Raw genomic sequence first — 23227 nt, forward strand, 5'->3', positions numbered from 1 at the left:
TGAGATACACAGCAGACCCATAGAATGGCAAATGTCCTAACAGCACTCTGGCCTCATAATCAGCCCTTAAGGCATGCGGATCCGGCTGAAATGCCCATGAGAGTATTTCAGGCATGGAAAGCCAAGACACTTTAGGGGGAAAAAAAAAACCTAAATGAAAGATCTCAGCGAATGAGATCCCAGTGGAAAGAATGGGTCATCAAAGAAGGAGGTACCTTTCTCTGAAGGGAGGAGAGAACTTCCACTTTGACCATGGCCTTGTCTAAAAATGATCAGAGTCAGTGAACTCAGGGGGCTTCCATAGCCTTGGAAACTCATGACAAGAGCCTAGGGTGATTACTGATGCCATAAACAAGAGTGTCAATTTGTTAAGTCAACAACAGGAGTCACTGTGCACTTACTCCTCATGTAGGATCTTTGTCCTTAGTGTGCTGTACATTGAGATTTAATGCTATAACTAGTACTCAAACAGTATTTTTCACTTTATGTTTCTGTGTGGGAGCAAACTGTTGAAATCTTTACTTAATGTATGCTAAACTGATCTTCTGTATATAAAGAGAATCGAAAATGAATCTTGATATGAATGGAAGGGGAGAGGGAGTGGATAAGGGGAGGGTTGCAGGTTGGAGGGATGTTATGGGGGGAAGCCATTGTAATCAATATTCTGTACTTTGGAAATTTATATTCATTAAATAAAAGTTTTAAAAAAAAGAAAAAAAAGGAAGACCTTTCTCTCTGTCTCTCTCTCTCTCTCACTATCCACTCTGCCTGTCAAAAAAAAAAATGAATATTAGGTAGAACTATATGAAATTGCCAATATTATATATTTTTGACTTAACAAAATGTAAAAAAAAAGAGCATTTGGTTTTTCCTTTGGAAAAAAAAATCACATTTTGTTATCTCAAAAGTCATGGGGGCCTGATATTACCGTATTGGTTAAGGAGTGCACATGTGACCTGAACTGAGCACTAGATACATAGAGCTGTATACATGGTCCAGCTGGAGTAATGAAAAATGGGTCATGGAAATCTTTGATTAAATGATAGAAATGAGTTTGTTCTTTTGCTACTGCAATAAAACTGTGATAATGCAAGAAAAAAAATATTTGCTTTCGATATTGTGTGTTATAGTGCAGTTGAGGATTGGCCAAGTTCCTTGATTTGATTTCAGAACCAACTTCAGTAGTTACTGGCTGTTGCCTCTTGGGAGAACCATTTTTCTGCTCAAACCTCAGTTACGGCAGGTGTGAAAGGGAGGTTGATAAGACCAAGCTCATGCCAGGACTATTATGGAAATCAAATGAAATAATGAATAAAAAGTGCCTTGAGACATATCAGGAATGAAACAATTATGAGAAAGATGGAAAATGAAGCTAAGTTTTATTGTGTGCTCAGACCCCTTGCAAGTTGTCTCTTGGCAACAGCTTCCTGACCCCTTCTCTACACTTTCAATCTTGTCACCTTCCCCAGTGACACCCAAAATGACTTAAATCATATCATGTCATTTTCAGTTCTAAAACCCTCCACTGTTTTCCTGTGGCAAGTGTAATCAATGGGATCCTGTCTGACGCCACCCCTCCTTCCCAGCCCTGTGCAGTGCCTACCACTCAGATTTTGTTTAGCCACACTAGTCTTCCTCCAGTTCTTTGGCCATGCTCAACTCCCTTTTGCCTCAGGACTTACGCACATACACTCCCTCTTCCTGGGAGTCTTGTCTCCCTTTCTGAACCCAGCCAATCGCCATCCTCCTTTTCAATTTGTATCTCACGGCCTCCCTCTGCCTGTCTGCTGAACTGAGCAGACAGGTTGTGTGATGTGCCTCTCCCGGTGGTCCTGCTCTCAGCCTCCACCGCACCCCCGTTACACCCCGGATGTTCAGTGCACTCCTGTTTCACAGCAATGCGCACTTCTGTAGTCCTTTGTTTGCTAAATGTCCATCTTCTCTACTAGGTCATCAGGGTAGGGACCATGATTCTCCCGCTTAACTATCATCTTCAACACTTGCAACAGCACCTGCTTACAGAAGCACTCCGTGGGTGTGTATGGACTGACTCTCCATGAAGTATGAGTGCACGTCATACCATCTCGATCTGGTGTCACTAAACAGGCATGAACACTGAGGTTTTTGCAAGTGTGAGGGTACACTGTCACATGTTTGTTTTAAAAAAATGGAATGCAAAGATAAGTTTATTTCGGTGCAAAAAAGTTTGACGTCCACCTATGTTTTCTTCATACTATGCATTTTTCATGAGCTTTTTGAAAATACCTCATTGGCATAGATTTCAAATTTTTTGCACCAAAATAAACTTGCCTTTAAGTTCCATTTTCCCAGAATGTTTCCAAGCACCTTCCTGTCTCAGCAGCTCCCCATTGTCCATCTCCATCCTCACTGCCAGCATTGACAGGGAAACTTGGAAGCCCTGGGATGCCACAGGCCAGATGCAGAGGACTCTAGAGTCAGTGGGGCCTGAAAACTGAACCCTGCTCTCTGCCGCTGGGACACTTCCCTTGCCATTACAACTAATTAGCTCCTCTATGCAGAAATGTATTATTCCAAGGAAACATATGAGAGCAGAGCCTGAAGTCTTAAAGATTTGAATTTTAATCCTGCCCTATTACAGGCCAGCTGGTGATTACTGGTGAGTAATTAGAAATTGGGTTGTCCTTTAACTTTGCTGGGATTTTTTTTAATGAAGCAAAGCACTCTGTAAGATTAACCCTGAGCTCTAGAAGAAGCAGCCTCTAGTAAAATGGCTAGCATTATTATTATGCAGCTGACTAATAGTTCTCTCAAAGTGGGCAGTCACCATTGCATCTGTCTCACTTGGTCCTTAGGCTGTAGTGATCTTCAGACATAACTTGTTGATTAACCAATCACAAAGGATTTAGGAGCAGGAGTTGAGGATGCCCGTGCTGTGGTTTGCATAATATTAAAATAAATAATCCTAGCAAGTGCAGAGCTGTTGTTTGGTGAGACCTCATTCATTCACTGATTCTTGTCTAACGCCTGCCTTCTCTGCGCCAGGGACTGTGGTACATGTTGGCAAAGACGTGGTTCTGGCCTTTGAAGACTTTATCAGCTACTGCTGAGTCTGGGGAAAGGGAATGCCCATATGCAAGCCGAGAGCTGCAAGCAGGGGGTTTGGTCAGCCCTGATGGAGACAGGAACAGCGGCCCACAGCAGCACCGGGGCAGGCTGATCTACACAGATTCTCAGGGACACCATCTCCAACAAGGTCATGCTGAGTCTGCCCCAGAACCTCCAGGGAGAGAAGACTGGAGCTATCCATAGGCAGGTGGAGCCAATCTCACCCCTTCTGGCTGCAAGTTGTTTGCTTCAAGCCCCTGAGTCCCCTATCATCAGAGAGCATGCAGGCCCACCCTGGTCCCCTCCCTGGAAGGAGAACAGACAGGACTGTGTGTAGAACATCAGTCCCTCCTTATCTCGGGGGCTTCTCAGTAGGAGGCTCGTGGGAAACAACGTGCCTCCAGATTCCTCTTGAATGTGTGGGATTTGGCAGCGTATTTTTCTTGCCTGCATGCTTCTTCACTTTAGATGAACTGTAATTCTTGGGTTTCTGACTTGTTTACACTCCTCAAAATGCCACTCTTCGTTCAAGGTACAAGGAGCCTCCAGATGCTTTTCGTTCCAAGGATGGTAGAGTTTTGAATCCCTGAAGTCCAAAATGTGATCCAGATCTGAACCTGGAAAATCAGAGAAAGTCCGAGTTATACAAGGTGCTTCAAAAAATGCACAGAGAAACGGAATTTGAATAATAAATTTGGGGCCGGCGCTGTGGTGTAGCAGGTTAAAGCCCTGGCCTGCAGTGCCGGCATTCCATATGGGTGCCGGTTCTGGTCCCAGCTGCTCCACTTCCGATCCAGCTCTCTGCTAAGGCCTGGGAAAGAAGTAGAAGATGGCCCAAGTCCTTGGGTCCCTGCACTCACATAGGAGACCTAGAGGAAGCTCCTGGCTCCTGACTTCAGATCGGCGCAGCTCCAGCCACTGTGGTCATCTGGGGAGTGAACCAGTAGATGAAAGACCTCTCTGTCTCTACTTTTCTCTGTAACTCTTTCAAATAAATAAATCTTAAAAAATAAATTAATAATAAATTTAATTTGGTGCAAAAAAATGGAAATCCATGCATAGTGTCTTTATAATATACATTTTTCATTAACTATTTGAAGACTCCTCACATGCCTTGATTTCCAAAATTTTTTGCACCAACATAAACCTATCTTTAACTTCTATTTCCGTGAACTTTCTGCAGTGCCCTCACATACACTGCCATCTCTGACTCTGTGATTTCCCCAGGGCTGGTGAGGAGACGGTATAACAGTGCAGGAGTGAAGTGGACAGCAAGTTGGAGCTGACTGCGACCGTCACACCTGCCTTAGCCTTTGTTGCTTACTGAATCTTGAGTTCTGCAGAGGGTGTAAATGATGGGAAACTTTCTGATAAGCTTCCTGGAGGAAGGATTAGAGCCAGGGAAACGAAGGACAGAGCTAAAGAGGTCCACGTTAGAAATGGACGGAAACTTGGGGATAAAGGAACAACACAGGAGAGAAGGTTGGCGTGGGAAAGGGGAGGACCAAGCCCCGTGGAAGCAGCCAAATAATTCAGAAACAAGACGGTATCACATTGTGCTTTGAATCCTTTTCTGATGCTATGGTATAAATCATTTCATTTCTCAAACCTTCAGTGAAGTCATCTATACACACACAAAAATGCCTGTGTGAGAGGTTTGTGGGAGAAAAATTAATGACCAAGTTCCACATTTGGGTGAGACAACGCCTAAACTAATGAATTTAGTGGAAGCAGGAACTCACAACCTCGGGTCACCACAGGCATGTAAATTACTCAGAAATTCCCATGAATTGAATATTCCATAATCTGTCATGCAAGAAAACATTGTTTGAGTGTCCTCTCCCCTTTGAAAACTCGTGTTGAAAATGTAGCCCAATGCAACAGTATTAGATGGTGGGATTAATGCCACTGTAAAAAAGTCAATGAGGGATGAGCGCTGTGGCCTGCCACGCCAGCACCCCATATGGGTGCTGGTTCAATTCTCAGCTGCTCTACTTCCAAGCCAATTCCATGTTAATACACCTGGGAAAGCAGAAGAGCATGGCCTTAGTGCTTGGAACCCCCCTTCCATGTGGGAGACCCAGGTGGAGCTCCTGATTCCTGGCTTTAGTTTGGCCCAATGTAGCCATTTGGGAAATAAACCAGCAGATGGAAGATCTCTCTCTCTCTCTCTCTCGCTCTCGCTCTCGCTCTCGGTCTCGCTCTCACTCTCTCTCTCTCTCTGTAACTCTGCCTTTCAAATAAATGCATAAATTAAAAAAAATGAATCAGTTAATGCCACTATTTTCATTTTTCCCCCAGAAACCTTTTATTTAAGGAATACAAACTTCATGCTTTTCAAATACAATTTTAAGCACATAGTGATTCTTTCCACCATACCCAACCTCCCACTCACACTCACACCCCTCTTCCTCCTCCCTTTCCTGTTTTCTTTTTTCTTTCTTTCTTTCTTTCTTTCTTTTTTTTTTTTTTTTTTTTTGACAGGCAGAGTGGACAGTGGGGAGAGAGAGAGAGAGAGAAAGGTCTTCCTTTGCCGTTGGTTCACCCTCCAATGGCCGCCGTGGCTGGCGCGCTGTGGCCGGTGCACTGCGCTGATCCGATGGCAGGAGCCAGGTGCTTCTCCTGGTCTCCCATGGGGTGCAGGGCCCAAGCACTTGGGCCTTCCTCCACTGCACTCCCTGGCCACAGCAGAGAGCTGGCCTGGAAGAGGGGCAACCGGGACAGAATCCGGTGCCCCGACCGGGACTAGAACCCAGTGTGCTGGCGCCGCAAGGCGGAGGATTAGCCTAGTGAGCCGCGGCACCAGCCTCCTGTTTTCATTCTTATTTTTTACTAAGATCTATTTTCAATTAACTTTATGAACATATGATTAACTTTATACTAAGTAAAGAGTTCAACAAATAATAAGAAAAAAGAAAAAACTGTTCCTCAACAATCAAGACAAGGGCTGTTCAAAGTCACTGCATCTCAAAGTGTCAATTTCACTTCTATAGATTACCTTTTAGGTGCTCTATTAGTTATCACAGATCAGGGAGAAGATATGGTATTTGTCCTTTTGGGACTGGCTTATGGTGTTTCCAGTTTTATCCATTTGTTGCAAATGACCGCTGTGTAGTATTCCATACTGTACATATCCCAAAATGTCTTTATTCAGTCTTCAGTTGATGGACATTTGGGTTGATTCCATGTCTTAGCTATTGTGAATTGAGCTGGATAAACATGGAGGTGCAGATAACTCTTTCATATGCTGATTTCTTTTCCCTTGAGTAAATTCCCAGGAGTGGGATAGCTGGGTCGTATGTTTAGTCTATATTCAGATTTCTGAGCTATCCCTGTACTGTCTTCCATAAGGCTGTACCAGTTTATATTCCCACCAACAGTGGATTAGGGAACCTTTTCTTCCCACATCCTTAACAGCATTTGGCTGTTGATCTCTGTATGAAAGCCATTCTAATGGGGGTAAGGTGAAACCTCATGGTGGTTTTGCTTTGCATTTCCCTGAGGGCTAGTGATCCTGATCATTTTTTCATGTATCTGTTGACCATTTGGATTTCCTCTTTTGAAAAATGCCTGTTTAAGTATTCTTTTTCTTTATTTGACAGGCAGAGTTTGACAGTGAGAAAGAGAGAGACAGAGAGAAAGTCTTCCTTCTGTTGATTCACCCCCCAAATGGCCACTATGGCCGGAGCTGCGCTGTTCCGAAACCAGGAGCCAGGTGCTTCTTCCTGGTCTCCCACGCGGGTGCAGGAGCCCAAGTAGTTGGGCCATCCTCCTCTGCCCTCCTGGGCCACAGCAGAGAGCTAGACTGGAAGAGGAGCAACCGGGACTAGAACCCAGCGCCCATATGAGATGCCGGTGCCACAGGCAGAGGATTAACCTAGTGAGCCACAATGCTGGCCCCTGTTTAAGTATTCTGCCCATTTCTTAACTGGGTTGTTTGTTTTGTTATTGTTGAGTTTCGTGATCTCTTTATATATTCTAGTTATTAATCCTTTATCAGCTGCATAGTTCACACAGCTCTCATGTGACAGCTCTCAGTGTCACAGCTCCCTCCTCTCTGTTGGGTCACAGCTTCTCCCCTCTGCCAGGTTTGTTGAGTGTTGCTGCCTTCTGGGTCACAGCTTCTCTCTCTGTTGGCTCCGTCAAGGAATGCTGCTCTCTTCTGGGTTGCTGCTTCTCGGCTGTGCTGGGTTCTTTGTCTCATGACCACAAAGAATGGGGCATATGGACAAGGAAGGAGTGAGCAAAGCTCTCCAGCAGCCGGAAGGGCCAGCCCTGCAAGGGACTACCTGTCCTAAAGGGCTGGCTGCCCCGGAGGGCTACTTGCCCTGAGCTGTTTCTCAAACTGCCTGGCTCAGACATTTATGGGTTTCTAAAGCAGGAAATTTTCCCTGATTGGTTGATATGTATGCTAATGAGATATGTTATGTGAACCAATCAAGGAACTGCCATTGGAGAAGCCTGTTCTGGACAGAAGTGTGCAGAGTGCTCAGTCAGCTCCCTCCGGCACACTCAACAACATCTGAAAATTACATTGTGGGCCAGTGCTGTGGCCCAGTGGGTTAAAGCCCCAGTCTGCAGCGCCGGCATCCCATATGGGCACCAGTTCGAGTCACAGCTGCTCCTCTTCCAATCCAGATCTCTGCTATGGCCTGGGAAAGCAGAAGAAGATGGCCCAAGTCCTTGTGCCCCTGTACCCACATGAGAGACTGGGAAGAAGTTCCTGGCTCCTGGCTTTGGATCAGTTCAGCTCCAGCCAACGCGGTCAATTGGAGGAATGGAAGACCTCTCTCTCCCTGGCTCTACTCTTTCTGTAACTCTGTCTTTCAAATAAATAAAATAATTCTTTTTTAAAAAAAAAAAGATTACATTGTGTATATTTTCCCCATCTCCTGTCTCCCTCTCCCTATAGGCTCCTGGAGAGTTAAGTGATGTGGGTTTTTTTTTTTTTTTAATGTGTTTTTTCTTTCCTATGTTTATCCTTTCTTTTCCAGGGTCCCCTGAAGTCCCTATCAAAGACATCCCAATTAACATCTAGGCTTTACACCTCTATTATCTCATTTGATCAGACAACAAACAGAAATAATTATCCTTCTCTTCCAAATGTTCAGAGTCTATTCTTTCCAAAAGTGCCGTGCTTAAAGAGTAACATATCCAGAATTTGAATTCAAGTCTTTTAGGAACGTTCTCTTTGGAGATTATTACAGGCTCACAGGAAGTTTTAAAGATAGTACAGCAGTCAAGCGAATCCTTCCGCAACTTTAGGAAATTCTTCTGCGATTAAATGTTCTCCCTACCACCCACTGAATCTGGGGATCGAGTTAAGCCACAGAGACTGGAATTTATGCTAGAAGAGCCCTTTTAGGTTTATATATTGTCAGGCACTGGGTCTCTTGCTGGGAACCAGAAAGGAAGCAGATTAAAAAAAAAAAAAAAAAAAAAAAAAAAAAAAAAAAAAAGTTCAGCCCAAAGAAGTTCAAGGCCCACAGCAGTGGCTGTGAGCCCTAGGAGCACATCTGACTCACCAGTGGAGATGTTTAAAAACACCAACGGCTGTGTCAGCCTCAGGCTCTCGTCTGATCAGTCAGGTCTGGGGCTTCCGCATCAGAGTTTTCTGAAGCTCCTCTGGCATTTCTAACAGGCACTGGAAGCTTCCATGTGAGCCCACCCTCTCATGAGACCCCAGTGTGAAGCCACCCTCCTCCCTAGGGTCCCGTGGCTGAGGCCTGAAGCACCTGTACAGGCAGCCTGTGAGAGGACAGGCGAAGCTCTGTGGTCCTGTAAGAGTCCATCAGCTCCGGGCACATCAGAGGAGATCGTTGTTCTTCGGCACCTGCTTTGTTCTTTGGTGGCTTAAAAACAAGAAGATTCGGGGCTGGCACTGTGGTGCAACGGGTTAACACCCTGGCCTGAAGCGCCAGCATCTCATATGGGTGCCAGTTTGAGACCCGGCTGCTCCTCTTCCCATCCAGCTCTCTGCTATGGCCTGGGAAAGCAGTAGAAGATGGCCCAAGTCTTTGGACCCCTGCACCCACGTGGGAGACCTGGAAGAAGCTCCTGGCTCCTGGCTTCAGATCAGCACAGTTCCGCCCATTGCGGCCACTTGGGGAGTGAACCATCAGATAGAAGACCTCTCTGTCTCTACCTTTCTCTGGCTCTCCTCTCTCTGTGTAACTCTGACTTTCAAATAAATAAATAAATCTTTCAAAACAAAACAAAACAAGCAGATTCACTTATCTCCAGAATGCATCCCAGAAAGCTCGTCCCTGCTGGGTGAGATCACCCGTCCACAAGTTGCACCCATCACATCTCCTGGGAGGTGGGGAGGAACCGGCTGGCTTTGTTTTCCAGCTTGGAAGAAGCAGATTTCTTCTTAAGCCTCACACAATAAATTGTATTAAATCCTTTCTGCAGGGTTTCCATGGCTATGTGAAGGGAAAATCAGACAGTAATTGTTTTAAATAATGCAGCAAGGTGAGCTGGACTGTAACATCTTAATCTTTTGTCATCCACGAAGCGTTCCTGTCTGTATGGAAATGCTCCCGGGGCAGGGAAAGGTTTCTGCCTTGACCGGGAGATGCTTGGAGAAGGTGGTGCAAGGTCAAGTGCAGACTGAAACAAACAGACCTACCTAATCCTTCAGCCCCTGCTGGGTTCACAGGAGCCCCAGGGCTGCTTGTTTATTTTCACTGGGAATAAAGATGACTTCTGTTTATTGCTTGCTCCTTGCACACAAAAACTGGCCCTCCCACTGCATAAGCCCAGCCCCTGCTTCCCCAGGCTTTCTCCTGACAAGGGGGAGAGAAGTGGATGTCTGCCCTAGACAAAGGGAAACCCAGGTATAAATGTGTCCCCCTGGTAACTAGGGAATTCTGCAGAGTTGACTTTAGAATTGATGGTCCTAGGTTCAGGTTCAAACCCCATCAATCGGGTTGTTGCAACTGCTCTCATTTCTTTGAGATTCTCCTTCTCCATCAGCAAAATAAATATGGTGATACCTATACACCGGGCCATTCTGAGTCTTAGATATTGTACAGGATGTGTACTAGTTCTCCTAGGACCTGATAAAGCATTAGGACTCAATATACACCAATAGTTTTCATGAGATAATTTTATCATCATTATTATTTGGGTATAGAAGACACTTGTCCCCATAATAAGGTGAATTTGAGAGCCGTTGCCTGCCTTTGTAATTTCTGAGTTAAACTCAACAAATGCTAAGCCCCATCCAGATGTCACAGAGCTTGTTGGGTACTGGAAAATGGGGAAGGAAGGTTAGGGTTCTGCCCAAAGGAGCTTTCAGACCAGAACTGGGCCCCTCACCCGCTGACATCAGACACTACACTCAGAATGTACTTGGTCATGCCTGGCCCATGTTGTCTCAGGCTAGCCAATCAGCTGGGAAAATAAAGAGAGCTTTAGACTGTCTGTGACAGAAAGTCACTGTGAGGGGCTGGCACTGTGGTGTAGTGGGGAAAGTCGCTGCCTGCAGTGCCGGCATCCCATATGGGCACCGGTTCTAGTCCCTGCTGCTCCTCTTCCAATCCAGCTCTCTGCTATGGCCTGGGAAAGCAGTAGAAGATGGCCCAAGTCCTTGGGTCCCTGCATCCACGTGGGAGACTGGGAAGAAGTTCCTGGCTCCTAGCTTCGGATCAGCACAGCTCCGGCCATTGCAGTCCACTGGAGAGTGAACCAGTGGATGGGAGATCTCTCTCTCTCTCTCTGCCTCCCTTTCTCTGTGTGTAACTCTGACTTTCAAATAAATAAATAAATCTTAAAAAAAAAAAAAAAAAAAAGAAAAGAAAAAGAGAAGTCACTGAGAGTCCCCACCCTATGTAGGCTATTCAAATTCCAAATAGAGATGTGAGTGATATGAGTCAAGTAGCTTAGCCAAGCCTCAAAGAGAATTCAGTGAGGTTTCAGCCCCGTCTAACCCTTTGAGCTCAGCTGATGTTGATGAGAACTCTCATCGTTGGGAACTGGGGGAGGTGAGAGGAAGAAGATGGGAGTGTAGGAGGCAAAGTCTGTCCAAGTACAGATGAGATCACTGGGCAGACAAGACAGTGTCAGAGGAAAAGGACATTGGCTCCAGTCACAGTCTGCCATTTTGAACCCGGTGAATATTTTTTCGTTTTTTTTTTTTTAATATATTTTTAGAGCATGCATAACAGAAGTAATAGAACACATGCAGAAACAGTTCGCCAATACAGAAGTCATCTTCAGAGCCAAGAAAGAGTAAGAGATGCTTTGCTTGTATCTGTGCCTGAGAGATGCTATCTCTTCACAGGCCCCCCGGGAGACATGCACTAGACAGGCCAGATTCTAGGAGTTGAGCCTCAGAGTGGCCAATGCTATAGCCCCTGGAGGCGATGTGGGCTTGTCCTTTGGTGCCTCTGATCTGTGGCCTCTGCTTGCAGCTCACTCCTTATCAACTCCTTTTTTCCAGGCACAGCTCATGCCCCACTTGCCTCCCTTTCAGAACTTCATCATAAAGTGGAGCAGATTTGATGCCTGCCAGGACTGTAGCCCCTCCTCTGAACTCCCACACTGCCCTCTACTGTGTATATTTGCCCTCTAGTCATTCTTCCTGTTTACTTGTCTGTCTCCCCTCCTGGATCAAGAGCCCCTTGGGGATGGAACTGACTTATATGCATCATGGGTCCCCACAGCATAGCCCAGTGACTGGGTTCATCGAGGTATGCACTAAATAATGGTTGAACAAATGAATGCCTATATGGACAAATGACTGAGAAACAGAACTCCCACAGAACATATAAGAAGGATGATGTGTTAAAATCATTATGATATTCCCTTAATTCTCTCCATGGGAGTCCAGCCATTCATTCCATTCATTCATTCATTCCAGCACCACCTACTCAAACCCCTACACACACACAGTGGACAACAGCACAACGCTATGCTTCCAGGGGGTTTTAGAGCCCTTCTCGCCCACTGCAGGTGGGAAGCCTGCAGATCTCACTGTGATAAGGACCAGGTCTGCTTGGCCTCTCAAGTTATTTAGTAAGTCGTTGCTTCAGCTCACATGGTGGTGTTAAGTGCCATCTATGGAATCATAAAGTGAACTGGCTAAGTTTCTTCTGGCCCTAGAATTTTCTTGGGATACTTCTCCAATGACTCAACATCCCTTCTTGGCTTATAGCTAAATGGATAGCAAATGCAAATATGTTGGTAACCTGACCTTACTCTCAGGTCATTAGTAAACTACCAGAATCTTAGATTACTTCCACCTGGTGTAGATCTTCATCTACACCAATCTTCATCTACCTTTTAGGCAAATGCAGAGGACTCACACTGATTTATGAACTATAGAACACATCATTGACCCACACTCTCCCTCTCACCGTGTCTGTGGCTTTTCATACATTCTTTCTGTTAATCCCTATGATAAAACTATTAGTGGTAAGCGTGTGGTGCAGAGGTTAAGGTGCTGCCTGGGATACCTGCATCCCAAATCAGAGTCCCTGAGTTCAAGCCCTAGCTCTGCTAATGCTCTGGGAGGCAGCAGATGATGGCTCAAGTACTTGGGTACCTGCCACCCACATGAGAAACCTGCACTATAGTTCCTGGCTCCAGGCTTCAAGCCCAGTACAGCACTGACTGAAGTAAACATTTGAGTGGATGAAAGATCTCTCCCTTTCAAAAAAAATGAAAATGAATAAATTTTAACAAAAACCTATTAGGTAGGTCCTATTTTGAGTCCCACTTTATAGATAAGGAAAAGGAAGACAGTGATTTTCAGTGACTTATCCACAAGCACATAACTGACAATGAACTTGAGATTTGAAACCATGACTACTGACCTCTAAAGTTCAATCTTATCTGCTTATCTATTGCTGGACAACAATTCACCTGCAAAATGTAATAGCACAGAAAACAATATACTGTTACCTCTCATGGCTCTATAGGCTGCCTGGGCTCAGGTGGGGATTTGCACTTGAAGTCTCTCATTGTGGCTGCAGTCAGATGGCAGCTGGACAGCAGTTCTCTGGAGGCTCAACTCACCTGGATGTCCAAGATGACAACTATATGGCTGCCAGTAATGTCGCCTATTGGCTAGGAGCTCTTCTGGGCCACAGATTAAACACTTCTATGTGATCTCTGTATAATTTGGGCTTCGTACAGAATGACATGAGTTCCAAAGTGGAGTATTCTAAGAGCAAATGTTGCGAAGAGACTGAAGTAGAGACTGCAAGCTTCCAATTGCCCTAACAACAGAAGTCCCAGAAATTTACTTCCTGTAGATTATATTGCTTGATCAATTCACCAAGGCCAGCCTGGATTTCAAGGCAAGGGGGTTAGATATGCCCTTCCCCTAGGAGGGCCAAAGAATATTCAGTCATCTTTAACCTATCCTCGTCCTCCCTCTGACCCAATATTATTTATATTCCTATGAGTGTATACATGGAAAATACACACATCTCCTCCTGAGACCCAAGTGCTGAATCCTATTATTGCATTACTTGGGCTTGAGTCCAGGACTTCATCATGTAAATCCTAATGCAGGTGAGACTCCTTGTACTTGCAGTTCCCTAAGTACAGCTCCTCTCAATATGAAGACAAGTTGTCCACTGTTCCCCATATACACAACATACAGTGGTGATCTGGAGATAGGATAAACTCACTAAACTCTCATTCAAAAAAAGGAGGGAAATGGAGGCACATGGCCACCACTGGCCCACAGCAATTCTGCAACCCAGTCAGGCACATGTTCCCAGATCCTTGATTAGTGTGTGCCCAGCCTTGCTGTTTGGAGCGATGCTTTATGGTTTTTGCCCCCCCCCCCCAACCACATCATGGTTTTGATCTTGCTCTCTGAATCATTCTTTCTTTTCTATAAGAAAAGCCCATGTTTTCAGCTCAGTAGCTTCTTATCCTGTTTCCTACACATAGAAGGGTGTTTGCACTTTACACTGTCTGCTTCCTATTTAGTCCAAGTTTATGGTGCTTCCACATGTACAGTTTGTGTGCATGTCTGTGTGTGTGAGTGTGTGAGAAAGAGAGAGAGAGAGAGATAAAGAGAGAGAGAGAGAGGAGAGAGAGAGAGTGAGAGAGGGGAGAGAGAGAGAGAGGAGAGAGGAGACAGAGAGACAGATAGAGAGATATTCCTAAGGATGTTTTGGGGCTCACTCTACAACAAACTACACCAGCTGCAAATCTCTTTAAGATAGGCACAATTCTGCCTTGGGTTAAGAGTCAGGTGCTGTAGAACAATGTCCTTTAGATCCAAGCAAAGCCTTTCTGCCCAGTTAGATGGCCCAGAAGGTAGGCCCTTAAACTTCCTAAAAGCTCTGTCAGTGTCTTATAGACATGCTTTGAGATAGTCATTGCCCTTGTATTGTGCTTCACTTTGAGAGCCTTCTTCTGACCAGAGCAGCTGCAAACAAAACGCAGCATTATTTCTAAGCCCAATGAGCCTGACTTCTTTATATTTCATCTCAGCTTTGCTTGAAACCCAATAGTTCACTGTTTTTGGCTCATGTCTCTACAGTCACATCTTTTCACACTGCCTAAAAGAAACCAGTAGGCACTTTCAACACTCTGCCCTGGAGTCTCCTTCACCGAATCTCCGTTTCACAGGTACAGCTTCTCTTTTTCACATCACCACCAGCATCAGTGGCACCTAATTATCCACCATTAAAAAACAAGGGATGATTTTTCCCAGCCTCCAACAACAATTTCCTCCTTTTCCCTCCAGTTCTTATTAACAGTTTCCTCAAGGGCCTTTCTGGCTTCCTCCTGCTGCTGTGGTTCAAAGCCAACACCCTACATGTTATTAAGACAGCATTCACCTTCCAGTCACTACATCCTGTTCTAAGTATTTGTAGTTATATAACAATCCACCCCAAACTTAGAGGCTTAAAACTATAATCATTGTTTCTCATGGTTTTATGGGTTGACTGAGATCAGAGCTGGGTGATTCTCATGGGGTTTTCCATATGACTGTGCTCAATTCAGGTGGGGTTGTACCTGTCCGAAGCTTGATTTGCAAGTTCAAGATGGTTCACTCAGATAACTGGCAGCTGACACTGGCTATGGGCTGGGAGCTCAACTGTAGTACCCAGGTGGCCTGTCCATGGGACTTAGGTTTCTCACAGCATGGCATAGAGTTCTAATAGGGGGTGCTCTGAGAGTGAGCATTCCAGAAGACACAGGTAGAAGGTGTAACGCTTTTTATGACCTAACCTCATGAGTCCTAGAATATTATTTTTGACCATAGTTATTTGAGCTAGTAACTGTGGGCAGCTCAGATTCAAAGAAAGCAATAAGAGTCCCTCCCTCAGTGGGAGAAATTCTCTTTGTTCTCTCAATTAATGTACTGTTCTCTGAAAATTATGGATCAACTCTGCATAACTGGGAACCCATACCTCTAAGTATTAATACCAATCCCACTCCCAGGGCATCTTATTGTCCTTTACCTTAAAAAAAAAAAAAATATATATATATATACACACACACACATCCTAGAACTATGGGTACCCCATCATCCGCCATGCTTCTGAGTGTGAAGTCTGTAAAATACATGTTGATTCTCAGGTAGTTTAAGGGCATGTGCATGCCAAAACTGACAGTGGCTCATCAAACAGCCATCATGAGAACACGAATCACGAATCTTGCTTCTCTTTAGACAGTTTGTTCAGAAAAAATTAGCTGCCTGAAGCAAAGAAAATACCCAGCTCATACGTGTGTGTCACTTCCATTATTTACTCATCACGGCTAAGCGGCACACCAACACATAAGTCAGGTCCAATTATGCACCTTACAGGCCATTGGTTTTTATGGTTTAATAACCACGGGCCCCATTTTGCTTTCTTCAACCTCCAGAATGGCTGTTTTCTGTGAATGAGAGTGAGTGGTCTTTCTCCACTGATGCCTCCTGTCTCTGCCTACAGGCATGACAGGAGAGGAGACTGATGGGGAGGAGGGCAAGAGGGATAAAAGGTAGCAAGGATGTCTGAGATTTTATAAGTAGACTAGGGAACCAAAGAATATCTACCGTCCTGTTCAAATGACTGTGTACAGAATCTCCCCCACACTGCTAAGAGGATACGAGCTCTGGGATCAGATGCCTTGGATTTAGTTCCTGGCCTGTCCATGTACTGTGCACAGTGGACATGGAATTCACCCTCTCGGTGCCTCATTTCCTCGGTTCTCATGACCTATCTTACCTTCCCTATTGGTAGCATGTCATTACTTGGCCATTCCCTCCCCCCTGAAAACCCCTTCCTGGGAGTCAGAGGAGCTGCCAAAGACTGGGCAGACAGCTGAGGCACATCTGAGGAGGGGACATTTAAGCAGAGCCTGGACTACAACAGCAACTCAGCTGATTTGCCACAGTCATAGTGGGTATATTCATTTTCTGTGACTGTTTTAACAAATCACCACAAACCGGGGGACTTGAAACAGAACCTGATGCTTCCCTGGCTCTGTGAGCCCAAGTCCAGCATTAAAGTGGCAGTGCTGACCCCCCTCCAAAGGCTCTCAGGGAGTCTCCGGTGGTCCAGGTGTTTTCGGCTTGTGGCTGTGTCACTACAATCTCCACGCCCATGATCACATGGCTTCCTCCTCTTCTCTGTGACCGCCTTTAGGACCCACCCGTGGAATCCAGGACAAGCTTGTCTGGTCAAGACCCATAACTCGGTGACATGTTTTTGTCAAGTAAGATGATGTTCCCAGTTCAGGGAATCGGCAAGTGTATGTATTTTTTGGGCGTACCATTCAGGCCCCTGCAGCGTGGTAAAACAATAAAGGCTGGCCTGGCTTAATCTAACAAAGAGAAGCCCTTTGGAGTTTCAGGCAGAGTTTATACAGAGCTGCCACTCTGAAGAGTGGCCTGCATGGGGACAGAAGGACAGACAGCTCAGAGGCCACTGCCAATCTGAAAACTTCAGCATGGGAAAATCTGACATTTTTAACAGACTACAGGCCGCTATTTCTTTATCAAAGCCTTTACCACAGTCTTGCTGCTAAGAGCAGTCTTTTCACAGAGCAAATTCTAATTCTAAATTCTGTACATCAGGACTCTCTCCTAGTCCCACTTGCCCTTAAACCCAGATACTTCTACTCTTAACTGAGATGAATTCGTGCTCCCTCTGTGACAGAGTTTGTGGACTTCTTCCATTTTGCTAATGACTTAATTTTATGGTCAGAAACTCAGAGTGGCCTTGAAAAGAAACTGGGACATTTGGTTAACTATGGGTAGAATGAACAACTCTCATGTCCAACATATGAAAGTGAAAATATTTGCAGTGGAGGGCCAGTGTGGAAGGAACAGACTAAATACTTCCTGTCTGGGTCAACAACAGCACACCATAGTCGGGGTGGTGTATCAGCAACAGAAGTTTAGTTCTCAGTGTTTAGGAGGCCGTGAGTCCAACATCAGGGTGCCACTAGGGTTCTGGTTCTGGTTCCGGTGAGGGCTCTCCTCTGGCTTCCCGGTGGCCCCCTTTTCTTTGTATTCTCCGTTGATAGAAAGACAGCAAGCTGGCTCTCTGGCCTCTTCCCACAAGGGCACTAACCCTATTCATGAGAATTCCACCTTCAGGACACACTCATGCCTAAAGGCCCCACCTCCTAATGCCATCACTGGGGGTGTCAGGTTTCAACATACGAATTTGGGGGAGGCACAAACGTTTGGTCCACTGACCCTCTTCTCCCCCTACCATACCCACAGGCCTCTTCTACCACGTGAAGGCGCCCTTGCCTCCAACACAGTTGGCAGGTCCACTAGCTCACGGCTGCGCTCAGGATGGGCTTTCTGCAGGTGAGATGGAGCACTTTGGAGTTAAAAAGGACAGTGCTTTTACTAATATTCAGGCCACATTTTACTCTTTTACTCATATGGCACTGATTTCTGAGGTCTTAACCAAGCGTACGTATTTTCATGAACTTAAACTAGCCTCAAAGTTCAACTTCAGAAACAGAATTCCAAGGTTAAGAAAAGTGAAGAAACTTAGCTGACACATCATTTTTGAAACAATCATTTTTGAAACAATGATGTGGTAAAACAGCATCTATCTAAATGGTATCCTGGACTCTTGTTTTGCTATACTACATTGCCTCTTTGGGTAAGAACTTTCGGACTTCCGAGGTTTTATTTTAAAAAAAGTCAAACTGGCTTCCATGTGTCTGGTATCTAAAACATTTAGCTTTCTCCATCATCAAAAATACAGACTTTGGGCATTCCTGGTGTCTGTCAGGGGTATCTGATCTAGAGCTCCACTTCATACCTGATATTATTTGAGAGAGCTGCACCAAAGGACACATTACTTATTTCCTTCAGGAACTCTGAAGAAATTTATCTAGTCTGTATTACAACACTTTCCTGTAAAATTGTCTTAACTGAGTTATGATTCAATATAAAGTCTTCAGCTTTTATAGAGAATCAGTATTATATTTGTCTACACCTTTTAAAACATACTTTGTTGCTTGCTGTTCCTTGTAAAACAAAATTTTCACGCAATAAATTTCATATAGAATTTAGTGCCAGAAAAAAATTTAAAAACATCTATTCAGTGCAATTCTATGTTTCTTTTTTCTTTTTTTGCCAAATATGGAAAGAATAGGAGAGCCTAACAATCACTCTTTAGCTTTGGTTCCCAGGAATCTTGGGTATAAGTTTCATGTTTATTTGTAGTCATTCAATCATCCCAGATACTAAAGTATTTTTGTTCTTTTCATTTTTTTTGTCTTCAACATTTTTTCTTTCTTATCCCTAATTTTCAATTTTAGGGTATAGTTTTACTATTATTAACCACACCAAATATGCATGCATTTATTTATAAATGTCTCTTCATTGCTTCCTTTGGATAGTACTTCTGGAAGAAAGAGAGCTACAAGCTGTGAACGCCTAAGCAAACCCTGTCCGCTAACTTGCAAGCCCTGGGTCCCCTGAAAGGAGTCATAAACCTCTTCCAAAGAAATCTATTCCAGCATGCAGGCGAGATCAAACTGCAAACACCACATTTTCAAAATCAACATTTCTCCATTTTGAAAACCAAACTATGGTCACCATTATGCCAGTCTCTGACAGAAGACAGGTAGCAGCCACAAATAAGAGCAGGCACCATTGGTAAGACCAACCTCGGAGGACACTGTGAGGGAGCAGCAGCCTAACAGCAGACTTTGGGGAGGGGAGTGCTGCTCTATGTTTCCAAGCACGGAGCATTCTGGGGTCCTCTAGCTACCAACACCCTCCTCAAAGAATGTCAAGGGCACGGATTCTGTCTCCGTGTCAGTGTCAGCCTCTTTTCCCTTAGGGGCAATGGCATTGAAGCCCTTGGAGTAAATGAGGGGGTGAAGTGCTTTATCCTCATTAAAGGAAACGTATACACTATTGAACAGGTTGGCGGAGGAAGTGGAAAGCCGGCCTCCGGGGCCTTGGAGAAAGCAAGAAATCAGCACTTTCCTGGTGTCTCTGAAATGGCCACACAGAGCCAGGCATCCACGGTGCCTGTTGTCCTGCCCAGCAGCTGCCTGGCAGGTTCACGTCTCCATGGTGACGCAGCCTGGTTTGTCAAATATTACGGAGCTCTCAGAGAGTGGAAAAATAGTCAGGCAGACAAACTGAGCCTTTTTTGCAGGACCAGGGAGGCAGGATTGGAAAATCAAGATTTGATTTTCCTGATTCTAGCCCCTGGAAATGGCTGGCCCCTTCGTCTGGGACAGCTGAGTGCTTGTGCTGTTTAGGTGGACAGGAGAGGTCAACAGTGGCCCAGGGCCCTCCCCAAAGCCACCTCCCTCCCATGCAAGGCTCTGCAGTCAGCGCAGGCTTTCTTCATGGCAGGGGTCTCCCGACCCAGTCCCCTCCCCCCTCCCGGCAGCACCTCATGCAAGGTGACAGTGACGCGGCGGAGTTTAGAAACTACTTTCTTGTGCTAAGTTAGGTTTGCAAGCCCTGCACAACCCCGTCAGGGGAACAAGCTCAATAACATTTAGTGACTCGCTTAAGTTAAAAACCAGCAGAGGAGGGACACAGGCCTCACGGTGCTAACTCCACAGGTACTGGCCGTTCTCTGCAGCCAATGGCATTTGCGGGGGGCCACAGGGGCAGGGCGCCTCTCGGAAGCCACCTAGCACTGGCACATCCATGGCTCTGTCCCCTTCACTCCTTGAGAGGTTGACTCACACGCCTCTTGGTCCTACTGCTGTACGTGTGACTCCATCCTAGACTTAGTTTGTTGGCGGTAGGGACAAAATGTCTGAGTCAATTCCAACCAGCCCATGCCTAGCACAAAAAATGTCAAAGGAAGGAATGAACTTGGGGCTACAGCCCATGGCTGCCCCAAACCAACACAGCAAGAGTACCCTGGTCCTTGTTGCATTCCATACAGGAGAAAAGACTCTTTCTCTTGGCAAAGTCACCCCTGCTGCACGACTGCTATATTCATTGTGTCAAGGAGCATGCTTTGGACGCCGTGGGACATTTCAGTGGGGGAAGATTTAAGAGCCTGGAATCATGTATACCTCATCAAGTCCACATCAGAAAATCAAACAAACCAGAATGTGATCTCTTTTTCTGTTTTTGTCCTAATGGCTTTGGAATTGTGGGCAGTGGAAACAGCATCGTTTGCAATAAAAATACTCCTGGCTGGCCAAGTGACACATCTGGTTAGTCAATGGGCCGGAGGAGAAAGAACTCTTTCATTCCTGAGCCGCCCAGGAGAAGGCATCTGGGTGGGTCTGCCCTGAGAATGTTTGCGAAGTGTCACTCGAGCGACTGCAACAGAGTGGGATGATGAATTTCGTAACTGAAATCAGGAATCGGATCCAGAATAAAGTTTGGACAAAATGAAATCACGGGGCAAAGAGATCTCAAGGTCAATTAACCTGAGGACAACACTGAGATTATCCTAGAACATTCACTTGTCTTTTTGCAAATCTCCAGATGAGGACGGGCTGGGAAGCTTCCTGGATAACGCGCCTTGAAAGATCTCACAAACTTCATGGGCAGAACAGTTTCACTTCCTTCTAACAACCCAAGTCCCTCATGTTGAAATTCAAATCCAGTTCCCCTTGTTTAGGGAACAGCCAAGTGTTTAATGCCTGCATCAATTTATATCAATATGTAAAATAAACATGCTGGTTGCCTATTTAAGATGCTGTGAAATATATCTATTAGCATGCTTTGTTGCAAGTAAATACTCAATTCACAGTAACTCAAACAATAAAGGAAACTTTGATTTTCATAAATGGAAAATCCAGAGGTAAAAAGCTTTGGCATCTTAATAATGCCCACAAGGTCTTGATTTATTTTCTTTTATTTGCTCTGCTTTCCAATCTCAGAGTCAGACTAAGCTATTTCCCTCATGGTTACAAAATAGCTGCAGCAATGTCACACCTCACATCTTTATACCACACCATCAATTCAAAGCGAGAGGTCCTAAAATATGAGACCACCTGGGGTCACATGCCCAAACACTTGAACCAGGAAATTAATGTGATTGCTTTTGGTTTAATCAGCTACTTGGTAGCAGGGTCAGTTTCCCAGAAGCATTCAGGCCTTTAGGGAAAAAGAAGCAAATAGAATTAAAATCTTGGTGCTGTTAGGGTGGGAGGAGGTAGGCAATTGGATACTGTGTAATTGTGGGAACAACAATATCTCTAGGATTAAAAACCCTGGCATGATTCCTTGACCTCTAAGATGTCTCCCACGGCTGTGGCTTGTCCACTTGGAGACAGGGTTTCTAATCCTACTACATCAGTGCTTTGCACACTCCCCTGAAGGGAATCACCTGGGGCATGTGGATTCCCAGGCTCCTCCACCGAGTTTCTGTTCAATGGGTCTGAGACGAGGCAGGGAGAAGTTTAACTTCCCACACTCTCCGGGTGATGCTTGGGAGACCACCTCATGTCCATCAGCGATTCTCCTAAAGGCAGAGCTGCGAAGAGTGCCTTTGCTGGCCAGAGAATCAACATGAGCAGGTCTTTCCAGGCTTGGCAGCTGAGCACTCTGGCGAGAAGAAGACGACAGCAGACGCGTCCTGAGGACCTGACTGTGCGGCCTGCCGCGCATGCGTCATCTGCAGCCGATGCTCCTTCTCTGGGGAGCTTCCAGGCAAGGCAGGGACTCGCAACCTTCTCAAACCATCTTTTTAAAAAGATTTTGTTTATTTATTTGAAAGGTAGAGGTACTGACAGTGAACGAGAGAGACAGAGAGGAAGGTCTTCCATCTGCTGGTTCACTCCCCAAATGGTTGCAAAGGCTGGAGCTGGACTGATCTGAAGCCAGGAGCCAGGAGCTTCTTCCAGGTCTCCCATGCAGGCGCAGGGACCCAAGGACTTGGGCCATCTTCTACTGCTTTCCCAGGCCACAGCAGAGAGCTGGACTGGAAGAGGAGCAGCTGGGACTAGAACCGGCGCCTAAATGGGATGCCAGCACTGCAGGCAGAGGATTAACCTACTGAGCCACAGTGCAGGCCCCCTAAAACATTGTTATAAACTTCTTGTTGTTGGCTCCTTTATGGTGTATAAAAAAATCAGAATAAGTTATATTGTAATATCTGTTGCCTGAGAAAACACATAATATCAAAAAGCCACTTTTTTAATCAAAATTTCTTGGGTTGAAGTCACAGAAATGAGTGTAAGCTACTGCCCATCAATTCGTCATGTATTGAAAGGATTCCTGGGATGCCCACAGGCGTCTGGGCTCTGGGAAGTAGGAAGACGGAGCTGGAGAGCTGTCCAGTCCGACTGTGCACTGCCTCCATTTCTGCTTCTCTCCATGTGTTTGCAACACCTTTCTGCCCTTGCACATGACTTTCCATGTGCTAAAAGTGGGACAGAGGTGGAACGTTGCCATCCCACTGTTCCTCGTGACAACTGCTTCAGGGACAGGCACCTGCACCCAAAAGCTAGCTATGAACCCCAGTCCCAAGTTTCTAAATGGAGACTCTGCTTAGCTGAGCTCAGGCAAGGTTTCTGCCCCAGGTTCCAAGTGTTGGTGACTTGGGAAAAAAAGGGGGGTGGGTACAGTTCACATGGTACAAACAAGGCCCAGGAATCCACGTTTGCTGGAGGAGCTTAGTTCTCCAAGAATATCGATCTTGGTGATTCAAGAGATAACCACCCCTTCAAGCAGGCTGCTGACAGAACTACTGTGAATTCCATCACTTTCCTATTC

General features: G+C 45.4%; 1 protein-coding gene across 5 annotated transcripts in view; it reads right to left on the reverse strand.

Moving 5' to 3' along the window:
• Window positions 1-2583: 2583 nt before the first annotated feature.
• TSPYL5 (TSPY like 5) overlaps window positions 2584-23227 on the reverse strand; it is a 57940-nt gene continuing 37296 nt past the window's right edge. For 3 of the 5 annotated variants that reach the window (XM_008255776.4, XM_008255777.4, XM_051843929.2), the window contains exon 2: window positions 2584-3704. The gene's annotated coding sequence lies outside the window, so the exon portion shown is untranslated. Of the gene's footprint in view, window positions 3705-8822; window positions 9513-23227 lie in introns of all 5 variants that reach the window. The other 2 variants (XM_070075333.1, XM_070075332.1) reach the window with 1 other exon arrangement.

This window comes from Oryctolagus cuniculus, chromosome 6 (assembly GCF_964237555.1).
Source record: "Oryctolagus cuniculus chromosome 6, mOryCun1.1, whole genome shotgun sequence".
Taxonomy (NCBI): domain Eukaryota; kingdom Metazoa; phylum Chordata; class Mammalia; order Lagomorpha; family Leporidae; genus Oryctolagus; species Oryctolagus cuniculus.